This window comes from Octopus bimaculoides, chromosome 24 (assembly GCF_046866305.1).
Source record: "Octopus bimaculoides isolate indiv1 chromosome 24, ASM4686630v1, whole genome shotgun sequence".
Lineage (NCBI taxonomy): Eukaryota > Metazoa > Mollusca > Cephalopoda > Octopoda > Octopodidae > Octopus > Octopus bimaculoides.
In genome coordinates, this window is record NC_142951.1 from 23,487,380 (window position 1) to 23,497,379 (window position 10,000).

Consider the following 10,000-nt stretch of genomic DNA (forward strand, 5'->3'; position numbering starts at 1 on the left):
AAACCAGCTCAGGAACGCAGGGACGCTACTCCCAGAGACCCCTTTCGGAGCCCCATCAGGTGTGTTAAAACCAACTTATATACCCTACACCCCACTACCTGTTCTGCTTTTAACATTTTAATAAAAATGATGATAATGATTTTTAACATTGGCATAAGACCAGAAATCTTATGAGAGGATTTAGTCAAATATATCAACTTCAGTACTCAACTGGTACATTCTATTGAGCCTGGAGGGCTGGAAGACAAAATTGAACTCAGTGGGATTTTAACTTTTAAAAAATAATAATAAATGTGCCCTTTTAAAACCTAACCAGGTTCATGGGCCCGGTTTCCCGGTTTTGTGCCCTTTTAAAACCTAACCAGGTTCATGGGCCCGGTTTCCCGGTTTCAATGGCGTATGTGTTCCCCAGCTGGACGGAACGCCAGTCCATCGCAGCGTTACTCATTTTTGCCAGCTGAGTGGACTGGAGCAACGTGAAGTGAAGTGTTTTGCTCAAGAACACAATACGGGATTTGAACTTAAAACATACAAAATTGAAGAAAATACCACGAAGCATTTTGTCTCATGTACTAATGATTCTGCCAGCTTACAGCCTTCAAATAATGAGCTGGCAGAATCGTTAGCATATCAGGCAAAATGCTTAGTGACATTTTGTGTCTTTACATTCTGAGTTCAAATTCCACTGAGGTCGACTTTGTCTTTCATCCTTTCAGGGTCAATAAAGTAAGTACCGGTTGAACACTGGGGTCAAGTAATTGACTTACCCGCTTCCCCAAAGTTGCTAACCTTGCGCAAAAATTTAAAATCAATATTTCACTCACATACAACATTACACTTTGTAAACAAGCATCATACAATCTGCCCTTCACTCAAAGAGAAAATTCCTTTGGTACCAACAAAGGTAATAGCTCCTTGAACTTTTACCACCCTGTCCTTACTCTGGCTACTTTGTTGATAGTACATCCACCTCAAATGCAAATTAGATCAGCTAAATAATAACATATTTTATGATCGTTACCAGCATTGCCTTACTGGCACTTGTGCCAGTGACACGAAAAAAAAAACATTCGAGTGAGGTCATTATCAGTGCCGCTGGACTGGCTCCTGTGCAGGTGGCACATAAAATACACCATTTTGAGCGTGGCCGTTGCCAGTATCGCCTGACTGGCCTCCGTGCCGGTGGCACATAAAAGCACCCACTACACTCTCAGAGTAGTTGGCGTTAGGAAGGGCATCCAGCTGTAGAAACTCTGCCAAATCAGATTGGAGCCTGGTGTAGCCATCTGGTTTCACCAGTCCTCAGTCAAATCGTCCAACCCATGCTAGCATGGAAAGCAGACGTTAAACGATGATAATGATGATGATGATGATGATGATGATATATATATATATCTTTTACTGATGTATATTGGTGAAAGCCACATGTGCTTTGGTGATGTAACAGAAACTTTTATTTATCTTTCCAGCAACAGATGTCCATTATTATTATCTCCACCAACATTTCTCTCTCTCTCTCTCCTCTTCCCCTCTTTCAGAGACCTACGGATCAGGACCAGATGTGTATTGAACCTTACTGAGAGCCCAATATGTTTGGTAAACATTGGTGAGAGCAACAGGGGTAAGGGATAATATGGCATCCTTGCTGTTTGATGATGGTCTTGGAGTGAAAGAGTACGTAAGTAATCAGCCACATGTTCTGCATAATTCTCCTCATGACATCACCATTATCATCAACATCATTATCATCTTCATCATCATTATCACCATCATCACCGTCATCATCATCATAAAGTTATCATCACTATCACTACCTTTATCATTATCATCGTCTTCATCATCATCGCTACTATCACCATCACCATCATCACCATCTACACCACAATCAATTTTTATCATCAACATTTTCATCTCACACCTTGTCCGTCATCAATATTCCCCACAACTTCCCTTCCTCCTCCCAACCCAACCTCCTTCATCACTTTGCCATCTTCCTACTCTACCCCTCCTCCATCACAACCACTACCACCACCCTAACCCATCATCCTGAATTCTACTTCTATTGATTTTGGGGCAGCAAAAGTCAGGATTAAATGTAAATCACCTTTTAAAGGATTGGTGGTCGTGGTGGTAGTACTGGTGGTGGTGGTGGCGGCAGTTGCTATGGTGGTGGCAGTGATGGTGGTAGTGGTGGCAGCAGTTATCAGCATCCTAGTTGTGGTTGTAGTGCTGCTTCTGCTATTGTGACAAAGGTGGTGGTGATGATTATGGTGTCATTGATGATAGTGGTGGTGGTGATGGTAGTAATGTTGTTGCTGTTGGTGATGGTGGTGGTGGTGGTGGTGGCAGTCATTGTGATGGTTGTAGTCATGGCAGTGGTAGTGGTGGTGGTGATGGTTGTAGTTGTGTGGTTTTGGAAGGGCTGGTGGAGGTGGTGGTATGAGTGGTGGTAGCAATGTTGCTGTTAGCAGTGGTGGTGGTGGTGGTTGTGGTGGTGGTGGTGGTGGTGGTGGTACTGCTGCTGCTGTTAAATATGGTGCTGTTGATAGCAATGAAAGTTGTGGTGGAGGAGTTGGTGGTGATAATCTTGGTTGTTGTTGTTGTTGTTGTCGGTGGTGGTGGTGGTGGCGGTGTAGAAGACACTTGCCCAAGAAACTTTACCAGAGCAGATTGGAGCTTGGTGCAGCCTTCTGGCTCGCCAGCCCTCGGTCAAACCGTCCAACCCATGCCAGCATGAAAAGCGGACGTTAAACGACAATGATGATGATGATGATTGTTTTGAATTAATCATGCATTATCTCATAGCTTAGAGATTTCAATGAAGTGATTGCATATTTTTAGAATGACATTGTAGGATAAGTGTAAGAAGCTAGATCTGGCTGGTTTGAACATAAAATGCTCATGGTTTAATATATATTTCACCTTGCATAAGAGATACAATAAATCTATGTTATAGAAAGTAGTAGTTCATGTTTTTAACATGTTGATATGAAAGGTTGCAAGTACAGATCTGAATAGGAAAGTAATGTATAACACTACTTTCATAGCCAAATGGAACAAAATCCTTAAGTATCAGGACTTGTCAGTGAACCAGTTCTACCAGCCTGTGGCATTTGAGACATTTGGAGGGGTGGGACCATTAACAGTGAAGTTCCTGTCATTATTGGCAGCTTGCTTTGCCATAGTAACAGGTGAAGCCCACGAGGGTGCTTGGCTGTACCAACACCTTAACCTCACTATATATCACTTGTAATAATGCTGTGAGTATGTTGGTTTGCTTCAGTTCCATTAAACCTTGTGGTATGCAACCAATTGAAGCACTGAGTGTTGAAGTGGTGTTTTTTCTTTCTTCTTACCTCTTTTTCCTTTTTTTTTTTCTTGTTTTTTTTTCTTTTTTCACTCATGCTTGTGTTTTCTTCAGTTTTAGATTTGTATTTTAATGTGGTCTTGTATTATATATGTATCATTTACATACATAGTGGTTAGAGTGTCAGGTTCACAACCACGAGGAGGTGAGTTCAATTCCTGGATTGGGCTGTGTGTTGCGTTCTTGAGCAAGACACTTTATTACACATTGCTTCAGTTCACTCAGCTGTAGAAATGAGTCACTGGTGCCAAGCTGTATCAGCCCTTGTCTTTCATATGGATAACATCAGTGGCGTGTAGAGAGGAGGCTAGTATGCATGGGCAGCTGCTGGTTCAGTCCCACTGCATGGCACTTTTTGGGCAAGTGTTTTCTACTATAGCCTTGATCCAACCAATGCTTTGAGAGTGGATTTGCTTGATGGAAACTCTGTGGAAGCCCATTGTGTATGGCACATAAAAAGCACCATTTGAGCATGATCGTTACCAGCGTCGCCTTACTGGCACTTGTGCCAGTGGCATGTGAACAAAACATTCAAGCAAGGTTGTTGCCAGTACCGCTGGACTGACTCCTGTGCAGGTGGCATGTAAAAACACCATTTGAGTGTGGCCATTGCCAGTACTGCCTGACTGGCCCTCGTGCCAATGGCATGTAAAAGCACCCACTACACTCTCAGAGTGGTTGGCGTTAGGAAGGGCATCCAGCTGTAGAAACTCTGCCAGATCAGATTGGAGCCTGGTGCAGCCATCTGGTTTGCCAGTCCTCAGTCAAATCATCCAACCCATGCTAGCATGGAAAGCAGACGTTAAATGATGATGATGATGATGAACCTTGCCCAGACTTGTATCTCAGAGGGGAACCTTCGAGGTGCAACCCCCTTTGGTCATACAGTGTATAACAGGTTTCAAAAATGTTAACATTGATAAGAGTTTCCTTTTAAATATGGATATGAATACATACTGGTTTTGAATGTCACCAATGATTAGGGCAGATTATTTGACTTCAGTAAATATGAGAGGAAATAAGCACACTTTTTAATGAGAATTGGCAGAAATGAGCAACTGCTTAGAGTATTCCTTCAGCTAAGTATATACTTCATATTGAAACTAGCTGAATGAAGGGTTCCGTTCAAAGAAGAGATTTTGTTAATGCAATGAAGGCTAAGAGATATTACCCTCAGCAGGATTCGAACCCAGAAAACAGAGAACCAGATTTGATCTCTCAAGGTATCTAATCTGATGTCCTAATAACTCTTCAAATTCACCTCCTTACATATGAATATATACAGCATACAAACAAATAAAATCACTGGGTACTACACACACATGCTATATAGAGTAAGCATACAGGTCATAGCACCTTACATAATACTTTGGAGCATTAAACAGAAAAGAAAATCTTCCATATTATTGACGTATACAGAGTTGTACCTGGTTGTGCAGTGAAACCATAAGTCACGCAATGAAGATAAGACTACTGTAACAACAATAATAATAATAATAATAATAATAATAATAATAATATTTTTCCTCCTTTCTCATTACAGAAACTTGTTTAGATATACTTCGACAATACAAAGTGTGTTATACATTCATTTAACAGTACAGACTTGCTGTAGGTCACATTCTTCAAATAACTACAGGTTGCTTGACTACCTAGAATCAACAATGACACTTGATTGTTTGTTTTATCAGCCACAAGGGTGACAGTTGAAGGCAACATGACAACAACAAATTACAAAAATATGTATAGAGTTATATTATAGAAGCAAGCGTGAGGAAACAGAAAGGAAGACCAATAGGGAAACAACCAACAAGGGCCAGATCAGAGAACCTACACAACCTTTACTGCCAAGAACAGGTACCTTCTCACAGTCATAGTCCACAGAAATCATCATCAACATCATCATAGTTATAATGTCCACTTTTCCATGCTTACATGGAGTGAAGGTGTACAATCGTAAGGTCATCAGTTCGATTTCTGGCAGCACATTGTGTCCTTGAGCAAGACACTTTATTTCACATTGCTCAAGTCCACTCAGCTGGCAAAAATGAGTTGTACCTGTAATTCAAAGGACTAGCCTTGTCACATTCTGTGTCAAGCTGAATCTCTCTGAGAACTAAGTTAAGAGAACATGTGTCTGTGGAGTGCTCAGCCACTTGCACATTAATTTCACAAGCAGGTTGTTCCGTGCATCAGATCAACTGGAATGGTCATCATCGTAACTAAGCCAGTTCATGGAGTGGATGAAATTCTTTTCCATGCAGATTTTCTATGTCCAGTTACTCTCCCTGTCATTAACACTCATTTACTTCCGAGTAAGATAGTCCCCTATCGTCAGATATGTTTTTGCAGAATCTTGGAAATGAATAACACTGATAGTATAACAGTGACCCTAATAAGACTTTGCTTATATGCTGATGACCTTGCTCTTATTGCAGAATCTTTAGCAGTATTGGAGAAGAAATTCCAGGTACGGAAACAAAACCTTGAATCAAAGGGCCTTAAAGTTACCCAAGCAAAGACCAAAGTTGTTAGTAAGAAAGAGGATAAAACTCTCTTTCCGTCAGGTAAATGGCCCTGTTCAATATATGAGAAAGGAGTTGGAAGAAATTCCATTCGCTGTACCCAGTGTAAACTATGGACACACAAGAGGTGCAGTGGAATCACAAGTAGATTAACAGATAAAGTTGTCTATATATGTGGCAGATGTGCTGGAATAATAAGCACTAAGAGCACATGCGACTTAGATTCTCTCAAATGTCCAGGAGCCTCTCTTGCCATTGTAGATAGTTTCCGTTACCTAGATGACCAAATTAGCAATGGTGGCAGATGCTCTGAAAGTATTGTTTCTAGAATAAGAATTGGGTGGAGGAAGTTCAGAGAGTTATTACCTCTGTTGGCAACAAAAGGACTATTTCTCAGAGTGAAAGATAGGCTGTATGATGCTTGTGTGCAAACGGCTATACTCCTTGATAGTGAGACATGGGCTAATGATTGAAACAAGTAAAAGATAAAAGATACAAATCTCCCACAACAATAAGCCTGTTCTACCCGAAAACAAAACAGGAACTCGCCACCAAAGAAAAGTGCACTCGACAGAAGGAAAAACCAGTAGCGCCAGCAGAGAGCTCCTTCAAATGCAGTCGCTGTATGCATGACTGCCACTCCCATGTGGGCCTGTGCAGCCACAACAGATGCTGCACCACCATCAGCAGCTGACACGATTTCTTTAGGGACAGATCCATGACATCTCAAGACCGATGGATACCTACTACTACTCATGAAGGGTACTTGCTTTGACTTTGCAAGCTGCAAGGTGACCTCCAATAGTGCTGGTGCAAAAAAAAAAAAAAACTCAAAACACACTGTAACTGATTAGCAATCAATTCAAACAAAAACAATGCAGGGTTTGAAGGAATTTTTTGGCTTTGCTAATGGCAAAGCAACCCCTATAGTGTCAGTGCCATGAAAAATTGCATCCAGTACACTCAGTGAAATGGTATGGTTGCTATTAGGAAGGACCATTGAAGGAAGGCCCATCAAAACCATGATGAAAATGTAAAAAAATTAGATTGAATCAAGATGTAATCCTCCAACCATTGAATCCTGTTGAACTGTCCTACCTATACCAGCATGGAGAACAGACATAAAATGATGATAAATAAACATGTTTTAAGGCTAGAAAATTGTGTTCTCTTTCTACATCATCATCATCATTGCTTAACATCCATCTTCCATGCATGCATGAGTAAGACAGTTCACAGAAGCTAACCCAGTATAAAAACTACCTTATGCTACTGTACTGTTTTGGCAGGGTTTTATGATTGGATACCCTTCCTAACACCAACCACTCTGCAGAGTGGACTCAGTGCTTTTTACATGGCACTAGCACAGGCAAGGTTAGTTTTGGCATGGTTTTTACAGCTGGAAGACAATCATAGTTTATGAAGAGGAAATGTGAGGAAGAGAAAGATGCTGTTTACAAGAGATGTAGCTCAGTTTCTTGGGGTAGGGTGTATGAAAAGTTTCTTGTTACATATGTGTGAGACACAACTCTTCTAGCACTAAGTTTCGCTGATGTGGGCGGGTCTTCTCTAGAACTTCATATTGCCAAACACCTCAGTCCATTCAACATATTTACATAAAGGTATATTTTATTTTAGTTTGCTGACTTGAGTATATGACCTTTTGTGTATATGTTTGCACTCACACATTTGTATTTGCATTATGTATGAGCATGTTTATGTGTATGGATGTGTACAAGTGTGTATATATATATATATATATATATATATACATACATATAAAAATATATACTCACACACACACATACACACTGACACAAAGATCATCAATAAGAACATTTTTTTTTCTCTCTGTATGTTTTACAACTATTTTCCCATGCCTCCACAGGTGGGACAAAGGTGTGTTTGTTAGATCAATCATCAACACACAACTGGGTAAATTTTCCCTCTAACCATTAACCACTGAACTGTGAAGGTAGGAAGTAGGTGACCTGTTTGTATTTAGATATGATGGCTAACCAGGGCAAATAAAGTTATGCATTTCTTAACTTTCTTTGAACTATGAAGATAAGTAAAAATTATTAGGGTTGTGAGTGTGTGTGTGTGTGTGTGTGTGTGTGTGTGTGTGTGTGTGTGTGCATGTGTGTGTGTGTGTTTGTGTGTGTGTGTGTGTGTGTGTACAACATGTTTATATGATATATATATGTCCATACATATTTATACACACGCACAAAAGGGTCGGCTGTAAAATTCATAGATACACTCGTGGAATGTGACCAAGGTTTATTTTTCAGCATCGTCCCCTTTGCAGTCCACACACTTCTTCCATTGGTGTTGCAGTATTTGGATCCCATTGGTGAGGAAGCTTTCATCCTATTGCTCAAAAAAGTCACCAATAGCAGATATGACGTCATCATCACTGCAATACAGGTTACCAACCAAGTATTTTTTTCATGTTAAAGAACAGATGATAGTCAGATGTGGTCAAATCAGGAAAAGAGAGAGGGTGATCAACCATCCCAAGCCACAGTCAAGCACAGCAGCCATTGAAACCAAGGACTTGTGTGCTGGAGCATTGTCCTGTTAAAACAAGACACCTTTCAACAGTTTTCCTGAGTGTTTGGTCTTGATAGCCTTTTGTAACTGCCTCAGCAAGTTAGCATAGTACATTCCATAGATGATGTCACCCTTTGATAGACACAAAGCTTTTTGCATCCTAAAAAACTGAAGCCATCACCTTCCCTGCAGATGAAACAACCTTGGCTTTCTTTGCAACAGGTGAGGAGGAGTGTTTCCACTGCATGGAGCATCTTTTTGTCTCTGGCTTAAAGAGATGAAGCCAACACTCATCCTGGGTTAAGAACTGTCCAAGGAAACCAGCTGGATCTGCTTCAAACAATGTCAGATATTCCCTTGATGTGATCAGCCTGGTGCACTTTTGATCAGGTGTCAGAGGACATGGCAACCACCAACCAGAAACATCATCATGCCAAGTTCATTGTGCAGAATATTCTCAACTCTCTCAAGAGATATGTTAATAGCATTGGCTATTTGATTTATAGTCATGGTCAATCAACATATTGCATGGTAAAACACAATCAATATTTTTCTTGGTGGTGACATCCAGACCTTAGGTCATCTTCAAAACTCTCCCTTTCCTCCAAAAATTCAGCTGCTCACTTGTGGACTATTGATTAAGCTGGTATTTTTGAAGTCTTCTTTGAACAGTCAGATGTCAGTTTATGTGGAAAGAAACAATGCAGTTATTAATAAAAAGAGTTGAAATTAATGCATGCAAGATTTTACAGCTCTAGCATCACATCTTCGTAGCCAGCCTTTCAACTTTTCAGCCCATCATTGTACATGACATTTCCACTTACTAAATTCCACCCACAAAGCACTGTTCCATCCAAGACTCTATGTTAGAAATCACTTGCTCACACAACCATTCCTACAAACATACTTGTCTGATACTTTATTTTATTAAAACAACAACAACAACAACCACCACCACCACCGTCCTCAGTCAAACCATCCAACCCATGCTAGCATGGAAAGCGGACGTTAAACGATGATGATGACATGGAATTGTGGAAACCTTTTTTCATGGCAAACATACTACACCTATACTAAGCCTAGTGAAACCAATCCCACCAACCAAACACACTGTACTGCACAATTCTAATGCCCTAGTCTTTTACCTGTCATCATTTATCTCTTGTTATAGTCATTAGACTGTGGTCATGCTGGAGCACCATCTTGGAGAATTTTTAGTCGAATGAATCAACTCCAGTACTTGATTTTTTTGCTAAGCCTGGTACTTATTCTGTCGGCCTCTTTTGCAGAGCTGCTAAGTTACAGGGATGTAAATGCACCAACAGCGGTTGTCAAATGGTGATGGGGGATGAACACACACACACATATATATATATAGTCAATTCAATGAACAAACAATTCAAAAATGGATAAAAAACAAAAAGAGAATAAAGTATATATGTGTGTATATATATGTATATATAAATATATATATGCAGTTATAACATGCGTTTTCTCCATTCCTTAAATTTTTAAATATACTCAAATACCCAAAATATCAAGGAGTTTCTGC

The 10,000-nt window shown here is 40.2% G+C and overlaps 1 protein-coding gene and 1 long non-coding RNA gene across 5 annotated transcripts in view; one reads left to right on the forward strand and one right to left on the reverse strand.

Annotated features, from left to right (window-relative positions):
* LOC128250782 (uncharacterized) overlaps positions 1 to 6,840 on the forward strand; it is an 8,087-nt gene extending 1,247 nt beyond the window's left edge. Inside the window, exons 2-3 of the long non-coding RNA XR_008266762.2 lie at positions 1,539 to 1,678; positions 4,911 to 6,840. This is a non-coding gene — a long non-coding RNA (uncharacterized LOC128250782). The remainder of the gene's footprint in view (positions 1 to 1,538; positions 1,679 to 4,910) is intronic.
* LOC106867436 (AP-4 complex subunit sigma-1) overlaps positions 1 to 10,000 on the reverse strand; it is a 29,422-nt gene that overhangs the window by 12,753 nt on the left and 6,669 nt on the right. The gene's annotated exons all lie outside the window — the stretch shown is intronic.